The 16411-nt window shown below is 31.7% G+C and overlaps 1 protein-coding gene across 1 annotated transcript in view; it reads right to left on the bottom strand.

Moving 5' to 3' along the window:
* Positions 1-16411, bottom strand: part of LOC106664564 (protein artichoke-like) — a 39200-nt gene extending 22789 nt beyond the window's left edge. Inside the window, exon 1 of the mRNA XM_014390404.2 lies at positions 15903-16411. The gene's annotated coding sequence lies outside the window, so the exon portion shown is untranslated. The remainder of the gene's footprint in view (positions 1-15902) is intronic.

Genomic DNA, 16411 nt, shown 5'->3' with positions numbered 1-16411 from the left:
GCACTAGCTCGTAAACATGATGATTCCAATGCTATCCTTGACCCTAAGTTTGATTTTTGTGACACTCGTGCTCTTACGGTATGGTAATAAGGATACTAGGAAGCGGGGTTTCTCGTGCACTTAAAACCAACCTCGATTTTTTAATTATATCGGTTAGAGAATCCCTAGAGGTTGTGGCAAGAGTCATGGTGTCCCAACATTACACACTATGCAGGGAACTAAATCCGAATGTAAAGTGTGCAAGCTTGACTGGAAAAACATGAAAAATTTAGATCCTCGATCCATCAGATAGTTGGTGAAATTAATGGGCGAGTTGCTTAATTTGAACTATAAACCATACCAAGCCATCTTTGTAACTTGAAAGCAAGGGAGGACATTTTTCATTTTATAGCGGTTTGCCCTAATCTTTCTGAACACAGAAGATAGTTCTTTGGGTGCAGTGTTGGGTACAAGAAAATAATTTTTAAGTTTGCTGGATGGATCATTGGTGGAATACACCAGGGCAGCCTGGATGTATCGGATGGATTATGTTAAATGTTAACATCTATAATTCCAAGTTATTATTATTTCTAGTTCTTTTTTATCCTTATGTGTTTACTCATTTCCCTTCTTACTTTTATTCTTGTTTATCCTTCTTTCTTCTACTTGATCTATTTTTATTGTGTTTATTGCATTTAACTAATTCATTATCTTAGTTTCTATTTAGTTATTTATTTAATTTAAGGAAAATGTATAATTTTGTTAACCGTTTACAACGATTTATAATCAGAGAGGTTTATATTATTATGCAGTGTATAAAATTATTTACTTATTTTATTTATATATTTTACTTTATTTGCTATTATTATTACCACCATTATTGCTGTTAGTACTATGTTCTCACGACCTTCCGGCATACAGAGTACCCATGCCCATTGTTTATTTTTTATTGAGTATATTTATGTTCACATGTTATAATATTGCTTATAAATTTAATAAACTTTATTATTATTAGTTCTTTCAATTATTCTTTTTATTAAGGTTTTGGTTGGAATGAAAAAGTTAGTGTTACGAGAGGGTTTCGAACACACGACCTTCGGCTCAATACGCCGCTGCTCTAACCACTTGAGCTATCCTGACTTTTTCATTTCAACCAGAACCTTACGTAAAAAGAATAGTTAATCGAAAGAAATAATTCGGTGAATTAGACCACTAAACATAATGGATTATTATCAGTCTTCAATGTTATAATTTTGTATTAAAAAAAATAAAATAAGGCCAGATTAAAAGAAAAGGAAAAAAGAAAGAAAGCACATCAAGTTGAAAGTAGAGAAGGTGGGTTACAATTTAAATAAATAGCTTCTGGAGTTGAAATAATATTAATTTGACTAATTTCGTGGTCCGCTTGACCAATTGATATATTACAATTAATTAAGGTTTTTAGTTGAGATAAAAAAGTCAATGGCACGAGCGGTATTCGAACCCACGATCTTCGGCTAGATACGCCGCTGCTCTACCACCTGAGCTATCGTGACTTCGATCCCCTCGGGCACTAACTTCCCCTCTCAACACCTTTTGAATTTTCCCTCCTTTTTGCCATTTTTCAAATGTCGTAATCGGATTGGATTCTCGACGACAAATGAAATGGCCACGGAAAGCGTTAGTGAAGTATACTTCATTTTCAATCATTAAATTCACTAATTGCGTGGTCCGCTTGACCAATTACACGACATTTGAAAAATATGGGGGGTTGAGATGAGAAGTTAGTGTCGGAGTGGATCGAGGTCACGATAGCTCAAGTGGTAGAGCAGCGGCGTATCTAGCCGAAGATCGTGGGTTCGAATCCCGCTCGTGCCATTGACTTTTTTATCTCAACTAAAAACCTTAATTAATTGTAATAATGCTTATTCTAAGAAAAATACAAGATCTAATTCATTGAAATAAGAATACAATTTTATTTGCTAATTGATTGATTGTCCTATTCAAAATCTATGAAAAGACAGGTTTTGATAGTTTTCCAGTGACTACTTTTTGAGAATAATATTTTATTCTTTCATATTTTTTGTGAGGAGGATATGCGAATTCACGGTCATTGATTCATTATTAATGTCCGGTGTTCCGATGTTTTTGAAAATACAAAAAGATTTGTAAGTAGCCTGGAGCTGAAATTCGGACCAGGGATGGTTGCCGCGTCGCCGTTCAGGTGCAGAACCCGAAAAAAGTGTTCGTTTAAGTTAATGGTTCATTTCGACAAACAAATTAGACGAATAATGTTAAGTAGTTAAACTATAATTATTGCTTTGGTGAGAATTCTTTAAATTGATTATTCAAAAATCGTGAGATGCGGTCTGGTGTGATGTAGGTTTCAGAAAAACATTTTCTACGTCATATTACATTTTATACTTTGATTGAATATAAAAAAATATATTTTGCATTGTATAAATTCACTTTTTTCCACATCCTACATGTATTAGTTAAATTTAAACAATGTTTGTAAATCCCAGACCCTGAAGATGATCTCAATAAAGATCGAAACGTTGGCACGATAAAGAAAATTTTTTTTGAAAGCTACGTCACACCAGACCGAATCTCACGATTTCTGAATAATCATCGACTAACGGTCACTAATCACCACACATTCTTTAAATTCTTAATTCCTATGTTGAATCCAAATGTCAAAACAAACCGACTTCTCATGAATTTTTTCTTATTACGTGACATGCGGTTAATTGAAACGCAAAATTTGGACTATCTATAAACAAGCCATATTACTTTTTAATTTTTTTTATTAATAGTTAAATAGGTCATTTGTCGTATTTATGTTCTTTACATACAATAATTACAGATCGTCTTGAGAACTGTGGAGGTCAGACGCTAATGTCTATCGCAATTAGTAATAAGAAAAAGGTCTAGGCCGAATTTGCAATTGATACGATGACGGTACAACTATCGAACAATATTTTACAGAAAAACGTCATTGATTGCAGTTCTCCATGTCAATTTACACCCATAAGTCAATCGTTATTGATCATCTACTCGATGGTCTACCAAAGGAGAAACCTATTTGAATCTAAAGAAACAGTTCGTAATTGACTTCTGAATATTGATTGACGATGAAGTTTGCGAATTCAAATTGAATAGCTTGATCTTCAACAAGTCTGTTAAAATTATTTAACAACGAATAACCAACTGGCCTACATGAAACGATTTCGCAAATAAGCACAGGAAGGAGACGTTTTCAACAGCAAATTAAACATTTTAATTGTGTGCTAACATTTTTTGCGCAATAGACTCATACGTAATGTTTTCAAAATATTCACAAGGAAGGCTGGAACATTTAAAAATTATGCTTATTTAAACGAGAGAATGTTGGCGTAACGAAAGTTCTTGTTGGGATATGAATGTCTCCTGAGTCGTGGTTATTTAAGGAAATGGGGCGGTGGAAAGTGCTCAAGATGTAAAAAAATTATTAAGAGTAATTTAAAAAATATGAAAGGGTGAGGCGCAGAAGAATATATTTAATGGTGCTCTGAGCTTGACATAACTGATTGATTCTATTATTTTAAGATCAAAATTTCCTGCTTTGACAATTTCTTCTGGCACACCGTTTCCCTTCGACACAGATGCAATTCGCAGAAATGAATGATGATCATCAATAACATTGTCTCTTCCTGCTTATATCGCTAAACGTCGAACTATGCGGTCAATGATCAAAAATCCAATTAATGATTAAAAAGAAAATATATTAAGTATTTATTTTGGACGTTTATCCATCTTTAGGTAGCAAATCGAATCGATTTGCTTTAATTTATATTCGAATGCTATTATCTCGTAGAACTGATGGAATTTAAATGAATTTTATTTAGAAATCTTAAACTAGCAAGGGGACGACGAAATTGGTGGGTTACGGAATTGGACAAAATTTTTTTTCGTGATTCTACACTCCAAAAAAACCTTCGGGATGGCCGTGATCGTCTAGTGGTTAGTACACTCCAAAAAACCGGACACATATCCGCCACTTCTTGTGAATAGGCTCTGGTTTCGCCAAAAAAAAATTAGAAAGTTGAAATTTTCCATTTTTTTAATTTTTTTATTTCTCCGTTCTACTTGCCCAAATCAACTTTGTGAATACATCATTTTACAGTATTTTTTGTACTACTGCACTAAAAGTATAGTAAATGCTATCAAAATTTATCAATTACTAAGAAACTTCTAAAAAAAATATTTTTCAAGTAAATGAGGTTAGAACATCAATTTGGTACATGCCCAGTTGCATGAAAAAGACAAAAAATTATCAAAACGATCATTTTCGACGTTTTATACGATCCAATAAACCACCAGGTTCGTGAATGAAAAAAAATCGTTATTTAGAAATTTAGAAAAATTATTTTTGGTGTATTACTTTTCTTTGTTGGTTAACATAAAAACAAAAATGTTCTAGAACGCAGAATATTCCAAGTTGGAATGATTTGAAAAGACAAATCAACAAAATATTGTTTTTTTTGCATATTGAAACGAACATTCTGTAAGAAAAGTAGGTTAGAAAATGTTCAAAACTTAGATTTGACCCCATTGTCGTAATTCTAGCGTTATAAGCCCTGGTTTCGCCAAAAAATTGAAAGTGGAACTTTTCCGTTTTTTTAATATTTTTATTTCGCCGTTCTGTTTGATCAAATCAACTATATGATTATAATTCACTAATTTCGTGGTCCGCTTGAGCAATTAATACATTACAATTAATTAAGGTTTTTAGTTGAGATGAAAAAAAGTTAATGGCACGAGCGGGATTCGAACCCACGATCTTCGGCTAGATACGCCGCTGCTCTACCACTTGAACTATCGTGACCTCGATCCATTCGGACATCAACTTCCTATCTCAACACCACCTTATGAGTTTTCCATCCTTTTTGCCATTTTTCAACTCATAAGGTGGGGTTGAGATAGGAAGTTGATGTCCGAGTGGATCGAGGTCACGATAGCTCAATTGGTAGAGCAGCGGCGTGTCTAGCCGCAGATCGTGGGTTCGAATCCCGTCCGTGCCATTAACTTTTTTTCATCTCAACTAAAAACCTTAATTAATTGTAATATATGAATATATCAATTTATAGCATTTTTATGTATATTGCAATAAAAACAGTAAAAGCTATTAAAATTTATCAATAACCAAAAAAATTTCTAAAACCAAATATTTTTCAAGTAAACTATGTTAAATTATTTATTGTTTCGTGGAAACATACGCAATTACGTTTTAGTACCTCTAAAAACCCCTAAATATAAATTTTGGTTTGAATTTAAATTTATTTATTTTTTGAACCCGAAAATTTTTCCGATTTTTAAGGTCGTTGTCGGAATATCTGATTAAAACGGCTATAAGTCAAAAAAGGCAAAAAAGATTTTAACGACAAACAGACCATTTGAAAGACGAGGAACGTAGCTTTATAACGACACTTGCAATATTAAAATATATAAAATATTTATGTAAGAAAATACGCAAATTAGGAAAATTATTTGTCAGAAATTAGCCTCGTTTTGTTTAACGGTAATAAAAGTCCGATTTTAACGTTTGATACAATTATAAAAATCACTTGCCAATTTCTTTAAAATGAATTATTAACCATGCAAATCAGCCCACTAGCTTTTGAGAGAAATGATGGTAGAGCTTGCACTAGGAATGTCAGTCAGGAAGCGCGTCAAAATTAACAGCCAAAAAATTGATTTACACTGATTTACGCGAAAGTCGGTTTCTGAGGGTATTATAAGTAGGGTATAAGCTAGCATCAAGACTATGAGGTCAAATCCAAGTTTAGAACATTATCTAACCTACTTTGTTTACAGAATGTTTGTTAAAATATGTAAAAAAAAAGCAGTTTATCTTTTTAAACCATACCAAATTAGAATATTCCGCGTCCTAGAACATTTTTGTATTTCTATTAACTAACCAAGAAAATTAATACACTAAACATATTTTTTAAATTTTTAAATAATGATTTTTTTTATTCACCAACCAGGTAGTCCCCCAACCTTTCATGTTATAAGACAAGAAAGATCGTTTTATACAACTGAGCATGCATAAAATTGATGTTCAAACGCACGCAAAAAAAATCCTTAAAATTAGAAGTATTCGATCTTACTTGCTATCATTTTGGGGAAATGGGGTATGGAAGTAAAAAGTCACGTAAAAATTGGTTACATGTTTACCCATAGTGGTTGTTAGCCCTAAAACGGGGTCGAAAGTCCTCTATAGAACAAAAATTCCACGCCTGAGTGAAATATAAACAAATTTGGATGATTGATTCTATGGACAAGAAAAGGGGAACAAAAATTGCACGGTGGAAACGTTCAAAAATTTCCTGATTACAGGTCTGATGAACGGGCGGCGACCGTCAGGACGAGGGACATTTCCTTCAATGTAATGACTAGCTTCTTCGGCGGCTGTGATTGATAATCAATTTCTTTGACGTTCTCTAAAAGAAAGTAAAGTCCTTTCTTTTCCTGTTGAGAAGCAACACACTAAAAATTCAATTCATCCGAGAGACACTGAAAATTATTTGGAAACTCACTGGTCCGATCTTTTTTAAACTTAGCTTGCCACCTGATAAACTTATAACTCATTTCAATTAATTAATATTTATGAAAGGTAGTGGTTGAGATAAAAAATCAGTGTGACGAGCGGGATTCGAACCCACGACCTTCGGGTCAATACGCCGCTGCTCTAACCACTTGAGCTATCCTGACTTTTTCATTTCAACCAAAACTTTACGTAAAAAGAATAGTTAATCGAAAGAAATAATTGGGTGAATTAGACCACTAAACATAATCGATTATTATCAGTCTTCAATGTTATCATTTTGTATTAAAAAAAAAATAAAATAAGGCCAGATTAAAAGAAAAGGAAAAAAGAAAGAAAGCACATCAAGTTGAAAGTAGAGAAGGTGGGTTACAATTTAAATAAATAGCTTCTGGAGTTGAAATAATATTAATTTGACTAATTTCGTGGTCCGCTTGACCAATTAATATATTACAATTAATTAAGGTTTTTAGTTGAGATAAAAAAGTCAATGGCACGAGCGGTATTCGAACCCACGATCTTCGGCTAGATACGCCGCTGCTCTACCACCTGAGCTATCGTGACTTCGATCCCCTCGGGCACTAACTTCCCCTCTCAACACCTTTTGAATTTTCCCTCCTTTTTGCCATTTTTCAAATGTCGTAATCGGATTGGATTCTCGACGACAAATGAAATGGCCACGGAAAGCGTTAGTGAAGTATACTTCATTTTCAATCATTAAATTCACTAATTGCGTGGTCCGCTTGACCAATTACACGACATTTGAAAAATATGGGGGGTTGAGATGAGAAGTTAGTGTCGGAGTGGATCGAGGTCACGATAGCTCAAGTGGTAGAGCAGCGGCGTATCTAGCCGAAGATCGTGGGTTCGAATCCCGCTCGTGCCATTGACTTTTTTATCTCAACTAAAAACCTTAATTAATTGTAATAATTTTTATTCTAAGAAAAATACAAGATCTAATTCATTGAAATAAGAATACAATTTTATTTGTTAATTGATTGATTGTCCTATTCAAAATCTATGAAAATCTTTTTGCCATTTTACATTTTATAGTTTTTATCTCAACCAATACCTTTCATAAATATTAATTCATTGAAAAATGTTAATTGGCCAATCGGACCACGAAACCTAATAAAATGAAATAAGCAAAATAAAGTATACTTCACGAAAGCTCTCCGTGGCCATTTCATTTGTCGCCGAGAATCAAATAGATTACACGACATTTGGAAAATAGCAAACAGGAGGGAAAATTCGAGAAGTGAGGTTGAGATGGGAAGTTAGTGTCCGAGCGGATCGAAGTCACGATAGCTCAAGTGGTAGAGCAGCGGCGTACACCCGAAGGTCGTGGGTTCGAATCCCGCTCGTCACACTGACTTTTTTATCTGAACCAATGCCTTTCATAAATATTAATTAATTGAAAAATGTTAATGGGTCAATCGGACCACGAACTGTAATGGACTTATAACTTACGTTTCCTACTACTGGAACCACTTTGATTGAATGTAACACAAATTTGTTCGTCTTGCAGTTAGTTGGGGAAAAAAACGATTTGTTAGTCCATATGAATTGTACAAGTACTTTTATGAGGATTAAATAAATTAATTTAGCTAAATGTGTTTTAAATGTACGCAATAATGGATTATATTGTAAATTAAATTATCTGTGCAAATTGATGAAGTTGATCTTCGTATACGTTATTGTTTTAACCCGATTCCTCATATAAAGTGCTAGTCGAATGCACGGATTCGCATCTACCTCACTCAGAGAAATTCTGATTGAGTTATCTTCCAATTAAACCTTCAGCACCCGACGAGACGGGTTTTTTAAAACATTTCATATTGCAAAAGAGTAACTAGAGTGAAACAGCTCTCTCGAGTTCATAAACGTTTCCGGGCCGCTTAGTATTCCACTTACGCCTTTCCAGGGTCCCAGTTATTGTCTAAGGTGCGTCGAACTTGATCGAACGGTTAAGCAACATATTTATACGAATGAGAATATGAAAATAGTGTATGAAGTCGGAAAAGGGGTGATTTTGTGAATTGCAACTAGGTTTTTGTTTGAGCTTGAAATTACACGTAGCTAGCCAAACGACCACTGTTCCTTGAACTGCTTAGTTTCTCAATCTGGTTGGAAATCAGCTCCAACAGAAAAGTAACATTTTATGTTGTGAATTCTAGGACCATCAATCAATACACAATTGTATTAATGATAATTTTGAATAGGACCGTGGGATTTCCAGTCATCAAATTGGCTATCTTGCGCCTCAGGCGTTAATTGTTCGTGTGTTATTCGTTGACCGGCGAGTTGTTGACAATTGTACGGCAGTTCGACCGTCCCTGACCGTTTTGCTTGTACTTCCGGTGGAGAGGGGAAAAACAAATGGTCAATTGAACATTGTATCTTCACTTTTCCCTCTAGAATTATTTTTAAAAAAAGTTTTGAAAAGCAGGAGACAAATAAATGCAATGATGTCGATACATCTGTGACCGAAAACATGATCAAACAACAGAATATCAAATTTAGCAGATAGAAGTGTGAACAAGGACGGCTAAACAAATAAAGAAAAGAAAATTTGTTTTTCACATTGAAGCCCCATTAGACTCTTACAATTGTTGAAATAAGTTGTTGATCAATTAAAAACACAACCAAATTAAAATCTCAGATATGTTTACCTTCCTATAAAATCAACAGTAAAGCAAATAAACAACCATAATTTTCCCACGGAATGGAAAAGTGCTGGTTGGTAAAGTTTATGGCAGTACAGTTAGGAAATATTTAACCAACCGAAACTAAAGGAAAGAATGTTTCTTTATAACATTGAGCTGAATTGGCTAAATCTGTGGATATCGTATAAATTAACATCAATAGTCATTATATATGGTATAGCGATAATTATTAAATGTGTATAGGAAAATACAATAATTTTAGCATATCTGACTGACTAAAAAAAGAGAGATTACATAACAGGCAGAATGGTGTACTTAAAAACCATATGACTGAATCCGCGAAAATAGTTGGACAACGGCGGTTAAAATTTAAACACCAATATGACACCACAAGAATAGCATCAAACTTTATGTCCTGAAGATGACCCATAGTAAAGTAAATCTAAATATGATATGAAAATAAAAGATGGGTTTTCCAGGTTTTCCATTAAAGGATTATTAGGTATCTATCTATTATGCTTTTACTATGCTTTTTTTTCAAGATCATACCTCGATCCAGAACAACAAAAAAAAAAATCCACACTACTTGGTTAAGTCTATGGATAACATTTGCTTATTTTCGAGCAAAGTTATCATCAAAGGAACTTTCGTAGTCAGAAATATGAACAATTAATTTGTTAATATTTCCATTTCTCTTGACAAACAAAAGTCCTCAGTACTTCCTTAAGGACTATGGCTAACAATTGCTTATTTTGAGCTAAGTGATCCTCAAAAATCAACTTTTTGTGCTGTACAGTATTTTTCAATGAAAGTAAGAAATATATAATAATACATAAATCTAAATATAATATGATGTATATTCTCTTGATAAAAAAAAAAAAAAAAAAAAAAAAAAAAAAAAAAAAAAAAAAANAACACTTCCTTATTTTCGAGCAACATTTTGATCAAACGACCTTTCGCAGTCAGATATATGAAAAATTAAATAAATCTAAAGATTATATGAAAATAAACGGTTTCCATTAAAGACTTATTATATATTTATAACATATTATAAATTCGACCTAATATTATATTAAACATTTCCATTTCTATTGGCAAAAAAAAATAGTCCTCAGTACTTCGTTAAGGTCAATTGATAACATTTGCTTATTTTGAGCAGTGATCTTCAAAAATAACTTTTTGTACTGTACGGTATTTCGATGAATGTAAGAAATATTATGCTACAGGCGATGATTCTTTAAAAGACAACGTATTTATTAGGTTGATACATTGGCTTGTCAGGATTGTATTTTGAGAAACCGTGATGATCAGTTCATCATTTTTAAAGGGTTTCAATATGACACCACAAGAATAACACTTTGTGCCATGAAGATGACTCGAATAAATGTCAAAACGTCGGTAAAAAAAATGAAATAGGTTTTTCTACACTACCCCATTCTTGACTGTTACTGACGAATCGAACAAATTATATTTATTCTTTGTCAGTAATTTATTTTGTGAAAAAATAAACACATTTTATTGTTATTATTATTAATCTACATAAACAAATTATTGTTATTACCTAAAATATATTTTACTGCCATAACATGCCATATGTGCTACTTCTGATGGACAACATGAATTAAATTTAATTAAATGAAATTGCGATTTGTAGTTGATGATGTATTACGACAACATTAAATGTGGCATTTTTCTCGAACTTTTAAAGAAGTATGTCCAGAAGTTCTTTCATAAACGTCGAGCTAAACGGGTGGAAAAAAGTATGCCTCGCAACCGAATTGTTCACCTTAAATATAATTCTCCTTTTTTCCCGCCCATGGCTCATTAAATGGTCACAATAGCAAACAGTTGCTCGCCAATTTCACAACAGATCATTAAATATTATCAACAGCTTAGCCTTTCGCATTTGCAGTCACAGAACAGGGTATTGAATCGTGAAACTGGCAGTAATATGTAACATTTCTCTTATGTATTATTTAAATATATTTTTTCGTGCGATTTTTTAACAATTAAAACACAATATATATGACTGCTGACAATTTTTGTCATTCGTAATTACATTTTTTCTAAAAAATTCCCACAAGATATGAAGGTTGATTCAAAATAGTCATCAAGTTTAAATTTCTTAATTTAATCTTAATTTATAATTTAACAAATACAGTGTTCCAAATACCAAATCGAACATTTGATTTAGACTTGTCATTCTTGATATAATTTAAATTTCGCAAATACATTTTGTTTTTTGTATGTACAACGTTTTGGCGGATTGCGGAGCACAAGGATGTCAAATAAAGATCTTCAACTACATACATAATTACCATTTATTCAAATTTCAGTTATATTTAAAAAAATTTAATTTGTAAAAAAAGATGACTGTTTTATGGTGCAAATTTACCTTTATTATTCGCGAATAAAAATTATTTTCATAAATTTTTACCTTTTTATTTTTCTAAAAAGGGTATTCTTTAGGCAGGGTTAGTCCAAAAGACTCGTGGTTTTGATATAGGTTATTTATTTCACATCTAAGTAGCCGGTTGCTTTTCCTTTTTTTCTGCTCTTCATATGAAAAACCTAACTGTCACGCCTGTCCTCCCTTTGCGTTTTTTTATAAGGCAGCTATCCATTTTACCCTTCTCAAAGGGCATAAGAAAAATGAAATTGAAAGTGAAAAATTTTAAATGCCTCTATCTCGGCCAACAGGTTTTTTGATGATGGGTAGAAAAAAAGGAAAAACAGCCCGAAACATACATGTGCAATAAATAACCTATACCAAAACCACGCGTCTCTTGGATTAATCCTGCCTAATACCCTTTTTAGAAAGAAAAAAAAGTAAAAATATATAAAAAATAATGTACAGACGTGGAATCCTACAAAATAATAATAGTAAAAAATAATGCAGAGAACATTTTTTATTACTAAGTAAGCCAAATTGTTCGTTACTTTTATTAATACAAAAGTATTTATCTATTAAACCTCTTATCTAAAACTGTACGAAGGAAATTAGGAATAGCAGGCGAAAGAGATGTTTTGTCTTAAACCTTTTCCATTTCTCATGTCAAAAAAAAAAAAATCTTCAGTACTTGGTTAAGTTCTATGGATAACATTTGCTTATTTTCGAGCAACGTTACCCTCGAAGGAACTTTCGCAGATAGAAATATGAATAATTAAGTAAATCTAAATGTAATATGAAAATAAAAGTTTTCCATTAAAACTTATTACGTATTATATATTTTTAATATATTATAAATTGAACCTCATATTTTATTAAACATTTTCATATGAATAATTAAGTAAATCTAAATATGATATGACAATAAAAGCTCGATTTTCGCATTAAAGGCCTATTAGGTGTTTATCTATTAAATCCCTTATCCAAAACTGTACCAAGGAAATAGAAATAAGGAATACTCTGAATCAAGGTATGCTTTAGAAGAAAAAATTACATTCAGTTGTTACTGCATGCTTTCGACCTATTTTAAAGTCATCATCAGGGAAAAAAATCTTAAATATGTCTACATATTGGCATATCTTAAGTTTTTACATATTTACGCCTTTTTCTTCAACACCGAACTTTGATCCGAGTGTTCGTGAATGAAAACAAGTCGATACTTAAAATGCTGAAAACATAAATTAGTAATATCAGGCATAAAAGAGATTGTAGGACACGATGATAGGTAATAATTACATTGGCCATGGATAAGTGTGAAATTGAACCTCATTTTGTAGTAAACGTTTTTATTTCTCTTGGCAAAAACAAATATTCCTCAGTACTTGGTTAAGATCTATAAGTTAAGAACTTTCGCAATCAAAAATATGAATAACTAAGTAAAGCTTAAATATGATATGAAAATATATCATAATATAATATAAATTTAACTTCATATTGTATTAAATACTTTTATTTCTCTTAATAAAAAAAATTCTGTACGTGGTTAAGATCTTTGGATAACATTTGCTTATTTTCGAGCAAAGTTAAAGTCAAAGAAACTTTCGCAATCAGAAATATGAATAATTAAGTAAATCTAAATATGATATAAAAGCAAAAGTTTCCCATTAAAGACCAAACCACGTGTCTCCTAGGTCTACCCTGCCTAAGAATACCTTTTCAGAAAAATAAAAAAGGTAAAAATATATTAAAATAATGTAGACGTGGAATCCTACAGAAAAATAATAATAGAAAATAATGCAGAGAACTTTTCCTCTACCAAGTGAGCCAAATTGTTCGTTCTTTTTATTATTGGAAAACGTAGTTATCTATTAAACCTCTTATCTAAAACTGTACGAAGGAAATTAGGAACAGAAGGCCGAAAAAGATGTTTTTCCATTTCTCATGTAAAAAAAAAATATTCCTTAGTACTTGGTTAAGATCTATGGATAACATTTGATTATTTTCGTGCAAAGTTATCCTTGAAGGAACTTTCACAGATAGAAATATAAATCATTAATTAAATCTAAATATAATATGAAAATAAAAGTTTTTAGACTTAACTTAATAAAGCTTATTACGTATTATATATTTATAATATACTGTTAATTGAACCTCATATTTTATTAAACATTTTCATTTCTCACGACAAAAAAATATTCCTCAGTACTTGGTTAAGATCTATGGATAACATTTGCTTATTTTCGAGCAAAGTTAAAGTCAAAGGAACATTCGCATCAGAAATATGAATAATTAAGTAAATCTAAATATGATATAAAAGTAAAAGTTTTCCATTACAGACCAAACCACGTGTCTCCTAGGTCTACCCTGCCTAAGAATACCTTTTCAGAAAAATAAAAAAGGTAAAAATATTTTAAAATAATGTATAGACGTGGAATCCTACAGAAAAATAATGGGGAGAACTTTTCCTATTACCAAATAAGCCAAATTGTTCGTTCTTTTTTCTTATTAGAAAAAGTAATTATCTATTAAACCTACAATCTAAAACTGTACGAAGGAAATTAGGAATAGCAGGACGAAAGAGACCTTTTCCATTGCTCATGTCAAAAAAATATTCCTCAGTACTTGGTTAAGATCTACTTAACTTAATAAAACTTATTGCGTATTAAATATTTATATATGTTATACATTGAATCACATATTGTATTAAACATTTTCCATTAAAGACTTATTACATATTGTATATTTATAATATACTGTAAATTGAACCTCATATTTTATTAAACATTTTCATTGCTCTTGAAAAAAAAAAAATTCCTCAATACTGGATAAGATCTATGTATAACATTTGCTTGTTTTCGAACAAAGTTATACTTGAATTAAATTACTAATTAAAATTACTAATTAAAAACTAATAAAGACTTATTACGTATTATATATTTATAATATACTGTAAATTGAACCTCATATTTTATTAAACATTTTCATTGCTCTTGAAAAAAAAATATTCCTCAATTCTGGATAAGATCTATGTATAACATTTGCTTGTTTTCGAGCAAAGTTATACTTGAATTAAATTACTAATTAAAATTACTAATTAAAAACTATTAAAGACTTATTACGTATTATATATTTATAATATACTGTTAATTGAACCTCATATTTTATTAAACATTTTCATTTCTTTAAATTTTACACGACATTTGAAAAATGGCAAAAAGGAGGGAAAAATCAAAAGGTGGGGTTGAGATGGGAAGTTACTGCCCGAGTGGATCGAGGTCACGATAGCTCAAGTGGTAGAGTAGCGTATCAAGCCGAAGGTCGTGGGTTCGAATCCCGCTCGTCACACTGACTTTTTTATCTCTACTTAAAAACCTTAATTAATTGAATGTTATTAATTGGTCAAGCGGACCACGAAAAATAGTGAATTTTCATTTTTCTAGAGAAAAAAATATTCCTCAGAACTTGGTTAAGATCTATGGATAACATTTGCTTATTTTCGAGCAAAGTTATCCTCAAAGGAACTTTCGCAGATAGAAATATGAATAATTAATTAAATCTAAATATAATATGAAAATAAAAGTTTTCCACTAAAGACTTAATACATATTATATAATTATAATATACTGTAAATTAAATCTCATATTTTATTAAACATTTTAATTTTTCGTGTCAAAAAAATATTCCTCAGTACTTGATTAAGATCTATGGATAACATTTGCTTATTTTCGAGCAAAGTTATCCTCAAAGGAACTTTCGCAGATAGAAATATGAATAATTGAATAAATTAAATATAATATGAAAATAAAAGTTATCCATTAATGACTTGTTACATATCATATATTCATAATATATTATAAATTGAACCTCGTATTGTATTAAATATTTTCAATTCTCTTGATCAAAACAAAAAAATATTCCTCATTCGTTATGGTGTATGGATAACATTGACTCATTTTGAGCAATGTGATCTTCAAAAATCAACTTTTTCTACTGTGCGGTATATTTCGATGACTGAAATATTATGCTACAGGCGATGATTGTTTAAAAGTTTAAAAGTGATGGATATTTATTAAGGCTATACATTGGTATGTCAGAATTGTATTTTGATAAATCATAATGTTATCACTGATCAGCTCATCAATTTTAAAAGGTATGATCAGACCATTCATTAAAAATTATATCTTTCAATATTTGTTTGACAACGGTAATTAAATATTCCGTATATATTTTAGTAATTTGTATAAACCAATTTTGTTGGCATGACAACAGAGTGAAATTTATAATTGATTTTATTACTTACTTAACGGAATGATGCTCGGAACGGATTTACCAGGTGAGCATGCCTGAGATGTAGATCGAGTCCCACGTGATAAGAGAAGGTTGGAAGTGGTTCGCAGCAACTGCGAGTCCGCAACACAACTGGAACACAACTGGAAAAGAGTGAGGCGGTTTTGTGGCACCCGTGGCCGGGAATAGCGGGGGGCCGGTCGGCGAGGCGGCCGTTCTACATTTCCATTGGCCCGAGTTGTGGCGTGACCCGCAACAACCTGACTCACGCTTACCTGGTCTACGACTTACAACTGTCGCCTTCACGAATGAATGTCCCATTCATTCCGGCCAATAAAACAAAAACGATCCGTCAATTTTCTTATTTATAATTCACCTAGTCTCGCCAGCAAGCGAAATAGTAGAAACATTTTTTTTAAAATAACATATCGGATAGTTTTTAAGACTTAAATTTCAAGCGCGTTGTAACTTTACAGCAGAAAGCACACTCCTTCTTTCATGTCGGTGGATTTTTGAAATGTA

Source organism: Cimex lectularius, unplaced genomic scaffold (assembly GCF_000648675.2).
Source record: "Cimex lectularius strain Harlan isolate CLEC.00 unplaced genomic scaffold, Clec_2.1 scaffold112, whole genome shotgun sequence".
NCBI lineage: Eukaryota > Metazoa > Arthropoda > Insecta > Hemiptera > Cimicidae > Cimex > Cimex lectularius.
The sequence above is the reverse complement of the archived record's forward strand: the minus strand, read 5'-3'. Positions and strand labels throughout refer to the sequence as shown.